This window comes from Pan paniscus, chromosome 1 (assembly GCF_029289425.2).
Source record: "Pan paniscus chromosome 1, NHGRI_mPanPan1-v2.0_pri, whole genome shotgun sequence".
NCBI lineage: Eukaryota > Metazoa > Chordata > Mammalia > Primates > Hominidae > Pan > Pan paniscus.
The window spans coordinates 101,954,281-101,964,174 of NC_073249.2; positions in this window are offsets into that span (position 1 = coordinate 101,954,281).

The window sequence follows — 9,894 nt, forward strand, 5'->3', positions numbered from 1 at the left end:
ATCCACCAGTATCAATTCTGATAACACATTTTGGGCCTTCTAAACTAGGCCTATTCTGTGGGGTAGGGCTGGAGAGGGGAGGCAGGGGTGCTCGGGGACAGAAGGGAGTCCAGTCCAGACTTGTGGAAAGAAGACTATATCCAAAGGGTCTGGGAAAGAGCCAGCAGGGCATGGCCCAGCGTAGCCTTAGCATCAGGGAAGTCAAAGCAGCAAAACATCAAGTACACAGAGAGGTGGGGAATGGGGAGGGCGGAGGAGCACATAGCAGGGAAGCCAGGCCGTGGAAGTTGTGTAAGACACCAGACAGGCAGGCAGGCACTGTTGGGGACATGTCTCAGCTGGCAGTAGGGCCCCAGACCCTGATCTGGATTTGGAGCTGGACTTCCAGACGCAGGGAAGGGAGTCTGACATGGGCAGAGCGGAACTTCACCCTAGTAGCTGGGTTACTAAGCAAGGCACTAGGACAGAGTCTTGGATAGAGTACAAGCAGGCTCTTGTACTCTTGTGGGGCCCATTATCAGAATTACAGAGGTGCAGATGAATAAACTGAGTCAAGCTCTTGGTGGCAATATATATGATGTTTATAGATACAGTACCTTCAAAGCCTTAAACCAAAGGAATGACAACCATGAGACTTCTAAGCACCTCATCAAGCCAGCGGGTGGGGAGATGATTTGAGGGTTGGAGGCTAATGCTTTTCTTTATCTATCTCCACCTTCAGCTAAGGGCAGCACAGCCCTGGGGGAGGCCATCGCTTGGAAACAAGACTCAAGCCCCCTCAGTCCCTTCAACCTGACAGAATTTTCCATCACCTTGATTCAAGGCCCTTATGGGACTGTGTGCATGTACTTGCTAACAAAGGGTTTCTCAGAGAAAGTGAGAACTATGCAGGAACCTTTCAGGAGTGTTCATCGCCCTGGGCTCTGCAGCCTGGCCAAGGCTAAATCCCCTCCAGCAGCAGCTGCTGTTCAGCCAACAGGGCAGGATAGAAAGTTATTTTATACCTTCTTGGGACTTGTCTTTAAATGTGATAAAATATAACCTGGAGGGGTTTACATTTACAAAGGTTTGAGGTAAAATTCCACATTTGAAACCATTGTAAAAGCTTGTGCAGGGTGTAGTTGGCTGGGGAAAAGTCAATTTAAAAACCCTCACATATTTTAATAGTAATAATGAAATACACCTTCAATTATTAAGTGCTTGCTGTTTTCTAGGCATTGTGCTAAGAGATTTTATGAATTGCTATTTCATCCTTACAGTAATCCTTCAAGGTTATTTGACCCCATTTTACAGATAAGGAAACAGACTTAGATTCAGTAACTTGCACAGCTAGCTACTAGGCAGTAGGATTGGGATTTAAACCTGCCTTATACTTCTCTTAAGTGCTCATCATATATTCTTAAGTAAAAAGGCAAGACACAAAATTGTATGTGTAGCATGATTACGATGTGCAAAAATAGGCATTTATGCTTGGCGTGGTACTGTGCATCTATAGTCCCAGTTATTTGGGAAGCTGAGGTGGGAGGATCACTTGAGCCCAGGAGTCCCAGGGCAGCCTGGACAACATAGCAAGACCCCTATCTCAAAAAAAAAAAGGCATTTATAAGAGCAAAGACTTGAGGGCAACAAACAAAAATGAAAGCAATTTGGTGGATTGGTGGGGGTGCTTTAATTCTCTTAATTTTGTAAACTATTTTAATGTAATGATGCTATTTTTGAAATTAACACACTTAAAATATATTTATATTCAACTTTTGGGCTAAATTTGGTGTTCCCCTGGGGTGGCTGCCAGGAGCTGCCTTTCAGTTTCTGCAATCCTCATGCCTGGGAAAATTTTTTTGTTTGGGCTCAGACTGTCACCCTTAAATGGGATATGGTTAGCAGGAGGTGCCCACCCCAGGGTTCTGGCAGTCAACTGTGTGACAGCGGATGGCCCACCAGCTGTGGCCTCTGGGAATGGCGGAGCACTAGAGTGAATTGGGAGGCAAGGCTTCCCCCATGAACTCTTCTTACACATCCCAGTGTGGTGACCACCCACTGCACACCATGTCAGGGCCACGGGCAGGCACCGTTTGGGAGGATATCTGTAAGAGAGAATCCTGCCCTCAACCACTCGGGACTTTGTAGAGGAGGGGAACAATGCCATATTACCAGGGAGCAGTGCTCAGTGTGGTAAGAGGAAAAAATGTCACTAAAGGTCTTCAGAGGAAGGGGAGAACCTGGGGAGGAGGAAGAGCTCAGGAAGGGCTTCATAGAGTTGGTGGCACTTGAAATTGCCTTTGAAAGAGAAATAAGATTTCCTATGTCAGAGGAGAAGACTTCCCGGTGGGAGAAAATGACACAAATTAAAACAAACAAACAAACACCAGCAATAGAACCGATAAGGAACTGATGTGTTCCAGGAGCTGGGAGGAGCCCTGAGGGAGTGAGGCCAAGAGGTGGGATGCGCAGTGGGGGATGCTGGACACTTTCACTCTGTAAGTGGTAACGACCTGTTGAGTTTCTTTGTGTGTTGGGAGTGGGATGATCAGGGCTACACTTCAGAGTTACATTTCAGAGTTGCAGCAGGTGAGACAGGGAAGACTGGTGGGGCTGGGAGAGGGGTCAGCATGAGCTAGGAACACAGGCAGTAGGACTTGGTGACTGGTCAGGTATGGGGTGGGGGATGGTGGTAGGAAGAAGTCAGGAATGACTAAGAGGCTTTAGGTCTTAGTCATTCAACAAAATTTATTCCATTCACTTATTTAACAAACGTAAGATTCAGGCCTGCTGTATGCCTCATGCAGCACCAGGACCTGGGGATTCAGAGAGGAAAGCTGCAGTCAGACAATTATTATGCAGTAGAGGGATCATGGGTGTGGTAGACCCTTCTCTGCTTTACTACAGATCCTCTCCGCCTCACCTGCCTCTTCTTCCAGCTGTCTGGAAACCATATGGATCAATTTCACATGGGTGCAGCTGACTGCATCTGACTTCCCCTAGGATTTCCCTAAGGAAGCAGTGGTAGAACCCTGCTCAGTACTTTCCCCAACACATGGGCAACCTTAAAGTGTGGGCCTAATGCAACACATGGCAAACCTCTGTTCAGTGGGTTTGTCTCCACCCCTGTCCCACTCCCCTGGTGGTTCTGAGATCTGGATGATAGGGCTACTCAAGGGTGTGGTCCTGTGGATTGAGCAGCCAGTGACACTTAGCAGTGTCCTGCTTGATGACACATCTTCCTATTGAGTCTGTCTCCTTACCTGTCTTTCTCACCTCATTCCCTATTGTTGCCCTTAAGACTATACACTCTATTGATGTGTTAGCACATCAGCCTTTGCCTCAGGCCTGCTTCCTGGAGAATCCAGACTGAGCCAATGATTCCTGTTTGAAATGTAGCTTTCCTCATTCTACAATAGTATGACATTCAGACCAAGCCTGGGGCATCAAAGTTAGTAGGTATCCTTCACTGCTAGAACAAGTATATGTGTGTAGGGAAAAACATTCTGACATTTGATAGTATTCTTGCCAGCATTTATAGGGATTTTTAAAAATGCCTGTGGTTTCCTGTGTGTGAGTCTTGTCTACCTGGATAGACCTTTCCCTCCAGACCTTGTGCCTTGCAACATTTAGGACAACGTTAGGCAGGCAAGAGATGCTGGAAAACATCTGCCATGTTGAACTGAAGTTGTTCTTTCTTATTTTTCTGGATTCTACCTTGTCTTTTGCTGATTCACTTTATCTACAAACTAGTTTCCAAAAGGGCATTTTCTTCCTCTCCTTGTGCTGCCTGTGCATGGTGAAATACAGCACCAATGGAAACTTACACTGAGCATGAAAGCATGACCACTTTCCAACAGACACAACGGTTTATCCAAAGAGCTCTCCTCCCCAGACAGTGGCTCTGAAGGCCCTGCTTGGGAAATATCCAAGCTTGATGCTACTATCATGTCCCTATGTCCTCCTATGTTTCCAAGACATCCTGCCTCCCATCCCGCACCACCACTGACAAACTGTGACAGCCCCCCAGTTTTATTTGAATTTTCTATCAGAAAGGAAATTAAAATGTGGAAAGAAACAGTTAATCAAGGACTTCCCTGTCACTAACTTGTCTGTCTTCTTCCCTACCCCCTAAAATAGTCTCAAGATTTTAGGAAAATAAAAAATTACTACACACATACTCACACATGTTGGGGTCCCTATTTTAATATGTATAGCAGCCTTTAACCCAGTGGGTTCTGTGGGAGTGGGAGGGGGCAGCTAAAATGATGGTGGCCTTTTGCTCTGCCTCCCATGTCGGGCTCAGGCAGGAGAGCTGAGAGTGTGGAGGTGTTGAGTTCAGGACAGCCAGGGCACTTCAGCTGGTTAAAGAGAGTGAAAGGTGCCCTCTGACAGCTGGGTCTGGGAGCTGTCAAGGCATGGATAGAGCTGCTCTGTGTAGCAGCTAAGCTTTCAAAGGGAAACACCTCTGGCTTTTCAAACATGCACTTTCTGCTTCCTTTCCCTGGCACCTACTTAGACCCTGCCATTCTAAGCCCCCATGCTCATTCCTTCCAACACTTTCCATCCACCCCACTGACTTTCCCTTCCCATACAACAGAGCACTGGGTCATGGAGGTTGTGTGCATATGACTCGCCCTCCCAACTATACTCTGGGACATCAGAGAGTACATCTGGCATTACTTTTCTGTTGCCCTCTGTCCCTAGCACATGAGTCACAGGATTTTATAATGGTGAGGAGCCCCTAGCAATCACATTTAACTCTTATTTTCCAGGAAACTGAGCCTGGAAGGAGCAAGAGTCCTAGAACCTCAGGGCTGAGCAGTCATCTAGCCTAACCTAATTGCTGCTATGATCTCTCCACTGCCTGCCAATGGTCTTCCACCTTCTTCTGAGCATTTCCATTGGCAAAGCAGCAGAGTGGTTAAGTGTACTCGGCCTGGTTTCATGGATCTTGGGGTCAGATCTTAGCCTTGCTACTTAACCTCTTTGAGCTTGTTTCCTCATCTGTAAAAGCATCTAACACATAGGATTACTGTGAAGATTAAATGAAGCAAGGCATGTAAAGCACTTAGTATAATAGCTTAATAAAGTGATTGCTGAATAAATATTAGATATGCTTATGCCATTTCCCAATACAGCCCAGCCTATCATTAGGTAGCTCTGTTAGAAATGTTTTAGTTTTCTTTTAGCTGAAATCTTTGCTCCTAGAATTTCCATCTTGTTTGAGTTGCCCAAAGTCACCCAGTGAGTTAGAGTTGGTGACAGAGGTGAGACCAGAACCCAGTTCATTCCACAAGGCAGGCTGTCTCTGAAATACTTGCTGCATGAATGAAATGGACAGCAATTTGCCATAATAAACAGCTGTTATCATTATTCCCATTTTAGAAGCTGAGACAACAAAGTGGTTTTCCCAAGGCCTCAGAGCTAGTTAGTGATAGAATCAGTTACAATCCCATGTTTCCTTCTAGTTTGATGTTCTGTCCCATCACAGGCGCAGCTTTAATGAGATTCTCTGTGCTCCTTCTATCTTAGCAGGCCAGAGAGAAGGATGTGTAGATGAAGATAGACAGCAGCCTGCTACGAGGTCCCCTGCACATACTTTCCCATGCTACAGGACCAGGGTTAAAGGACAGGAATAGTTCTGACCTGTAAGTGTACTTGCATCAAAACTGCAAACACATTTTGCTCCCAGAGAGCCTATCTTGTAGGGATGATGGCTCAAAGTATGGGGTACTCCAGTGGAAGCATCCTGGGGAGTCAAGGACAAGATAAGTACCCTGAGCACCTGAGGGGACAGCTGGAAGATTGTTTAAAAGGGCATTTACCAATTCTATGGCACAAGGGTGGATTGAGCACAGGCTGAACCTCACACTTTCATTCCACATTATATATATGATATGGTTAGGCTTTGTGTCCCCACTCAAATCTTATCTTGAATTGTAATTCCAATAATCCCCATAAATCCCCATGTGTCAAAGGAGAGACCAGGTGGAGGTAATTGAATCATGAGGGCAGTTCCCTCATGCTGTTCTTGTGACAGTGAGTGAGTTCTCACAAGATCTGAGAGTTTTATAAGGCGCTCTTCCCCCTTTGCTCGGCACTTCTCCTTCCTGCCACCTTGTGAAGAAGGTGCCTTGCTTCCCCTTCCACCATGATTGTAAGTTTCCCGAGGCCTCCCCAGCTATGCTAAACTGTGAGTCAATTAAACCTTTCCTTTATAAATTACCCAGTCTCAGGCACTTCTTTATAGCAGTGTGAAAATGGACTAATACAATATGATAAATCGAGTATTTAAAACTCCATCCATACATAAAACGCTAGGAAGAGATGTCTTCATGGACCAAAAATAAAGTTTCTACCCTTAAGAAAAGGAGAAAAAAAATATATGGAAGGAACTTACAGCCACAGGCAAAGACTGGAGCCTCATGGTCCATGGGAAGAGGAAACACGTAAGCATCATCAAGGCCATGGTTTCAACACCCAAGCAAGGATAGAGGCCACTGTTCTAGTTGGGAGTCCTATTATTGGCAAAGGGCCTGAACCAGAATCCCTGAATAAGTGGATACCTAAAGAAGGAAGTTGGAATAACTCTGTCCTCTTTTCTGGAATTGCACACAAAAACAAGGTGCCTACCAGAGGCTAAGAAAGAAAAGTCACCTGCGTAATACTCAGGCATAGACCTTTGTGGTGAGTTCAGAGCTCAGTATTCTATTTTCTCAGCGGCTGAGTCTTGAGCCAAGCTTCAAACAGAAGCCCTACTTTGGTGCTGTGCATTGAAACTGCAAATGTGCTGTGCAGTGAGGCCATCATAGTCCAGGGGTACATATGGAATAAAATGTCATGGAAGGAGTCATGAAAAATTGATTATGGTGGTAGATTCACAGATATTTACCTATTCTGAGAGCCATTGAGTTATACTTTAAATGGGTGATTTGTGTGGTATGTGAAGTATATCTTAATAAAGCTGTTAAAAAGTGCCATGGAAGGCAAGCTCAGAATTTGAGCTTGATAAAGCATTTGAGGAAAGTCAGCACCATGAGTCACCATACACAACCAACTGGAAAATCACACCTGAGAAAATACAAATAACAGAATAATCTGAAAAAAGACTTTAAAATACATTGAAAATTCTTACAGAAATAAAGGATGGAGTAGCACCCACAGAAGAAAAACAGGATTTATGAAGCAAGAACACGGAGATAAAAACAGAAGTATATCTTTAAAATGAAATATACAGCATTTAAATAAGAAATGGTTAATTAAGATTTGACAGAACTGAAGAGAAAATGAGTGACCTGAGAAATAGACTTGATGAAATTTTCTTAGAGTTTCAGCACAATGAATTAAAAGATAGAAAACCTGAAAGAAAAATTGAAAGACAGAGAGACACTCTAATATAGTCTAATAAGAGTTTCAAGAGAGAATTAAGGGAATGGGAAAGAGTCAATAATTGAAGATAGAATGGTGGAAATGTTTCTAGAACTGAAGAAAGAAATTAATATCTAGTTTCATAAAGTTCATCAAGTGTTAAATGATAGATTTGTAAACTCCACATTATAGATAAACTATAAAACATTAAAAATAATAAAAATTTCCAGAGGTTATGGAACAGACAAAAAAGTACAGCAGATTTCTCATCAGCAACAATGGTAATTCTTTGGTATAATGTAGAGGAAGGAATCCAGTGATTTAGGGAGACAGGAATGTTGGAATGTATTGATCATGTGGAACCCCACTTATTTACCCCTTAACTTTGTCCTAGTAAATGGGAATATAGTGGGGGTCACCCTTCTTGCCTGTTTCAAGGCTTTGATGGTGGTTCTACTGTGATTCTACCATAAATGGGGCATTGCTTTGGTCCACTATTTTGGTTGGGTAGTTCCAAGGATTCTGCTTTCTTTCTACTGTGATAGCCCGCATTCTACAGGTCAGGGAGAAACATGAAGATTCTATTAGTGTTTTGGTATCTTTATTACCAATATACACTCAGGAACTTGGGGTGAAACTACAGGATGTGTTTGTGGACTTACTGGGACTACTGTGATAAGGACTTAGATGTAAATTCCATGTATTTCCTCCTCACTATCTTGGTCAGGCAGGAAGCCTGAGCTAAAGCCACCTACCCTGATACCTTTGAGAGAGTGAAAAAATAAAAGTCTCTAAGTCACAACACCCATTCCCCAAAGCCCCCAACGCTGACTGGTGTGTTACAGTGATATTCTGGGTCGTCAGGGTTTAGCTTAGAGCTAGTGTTCAATAAACTCTGAAAAGGTCTGAGAATTTCCTCTCCCCCAGTGCACAGTTATTTGAGAAATGACTGTAGGAGGGCCTCCATGGGGAAGGATAGAAAGATTTGTAGTACATGCTTGTGACACTATCTCAGAGTTCTTTCTGTAGTGTTTTCAGCCTTTTTTTTTTTTTTTTTTGAGATGGAGTCTTGCTTTTGTCACCCAGGCTGGAGTGCAATGGCATGATCTCGGCTCACTGCAACCTCCGCCTCCTGGGTTCTAGCAATTCTCCTGCCTCAGCCTCCCAAGTAGCTGGAATTACAGGTGCCCACCCCCACACCCGGCTAATTTTTGTATTTTGATTAGAGACGGGGTTTTGCCATGTTGGCCAGGCTGGTCTTGAACCAGCCTCGTGATCCACCTGCCTCGGCCTCCCAAAATGCTGAGATTACAGGCATGAGCCACCAATCTCGGCGCAGACTTTCTTTTACTCAAGGAGCTCTGGGTCTTTGAACTGATTCTGGTCTAGATTCTCTACCGTGGTGATTTGTGTCAGGCTTATGTTTGTCAGACCTCCAGTTTATTTGATTATCCAGTCAAAGAAGGAATTTACTGAGCTGCCCCTCTATGTTGCTCTTAGGGACCCATAATCAGGTTAATACTTCCAGTGATTCCCGTGGGTCAAACCTGCTGATTCCACTCTGGCCCTGATGTTCTTTGTAGTAACCATGCCTGCCCTACCTCTGATGGCTAAGTGTTGCCTCTTCCACTCCAGGATCCAATCATCTCCTGTGAAATCAGGGAGCTCATTTCAATTGCATCATCTCCTACCTGCAATGCCAGCCTAAAATAATCTAGTTTACAGATGGATTTGTATAATATTCTGGCACCAGCAGTAAGCGGACTGCTCTTACAGCTCTACTTCAGGGGTGACCCTGCAGGATGGTAGAGAAGGGAAATCCTTCCACTATGCAGAGCTTTGAGTGGTATTTGTCATGGTGCACTTTGTGTGGAAGGACAAATGACCTGAGATCTGGATCTAAGCCAATTCATGGACAAGGGCTAATGGTTTGGTTAAGCAGTCAGGAACTTGGAAGGAATAAACTTCATGGATTTGTGACAAGGAGTTTTGGGGAAAATACATATAAACAAACTAATCATAATGGGTGAAAATATATTTATTCCATGAGAATGTTCTCCCAAAAGTGTCCACAGTGTAGGAGACTCTCAAATAGCATACAAGATTTCATGCCTTATGAATGTCAGTCAACCTCTTTCCCACTCACCGCAGTATTTTTCTCAGTGAGTTTATGAACATCACCATGGTGGTAGGATTAAGATCATAGATAAGCTCAACAAGTACTTTCCTTTACTGAGGCTGATCTGACCACACCACTGCTGAGTATTCAATTTCTTAGAGGCAGTGACTAACCTTGAAACCTTTAATCTAGTACCATGGCCTAGAGGTCTCAGTCTAGCACTTGCCTGGAAGGCTCATTACATTGGATTCCTTTTCATGGAGGGGGCAACAATTTGGTTCTCATTGGAGCAGATATTTATCTGGATATGGATTTGCCTTCTCTGTCCGCCATGCTTCTGTCAGGAACATCACTTACGGGTTTAACAAATGCTTGATTCACCGTCATGGAATCTTTTGTTTTGTTTTGTTTTTGAGACAGAGTTT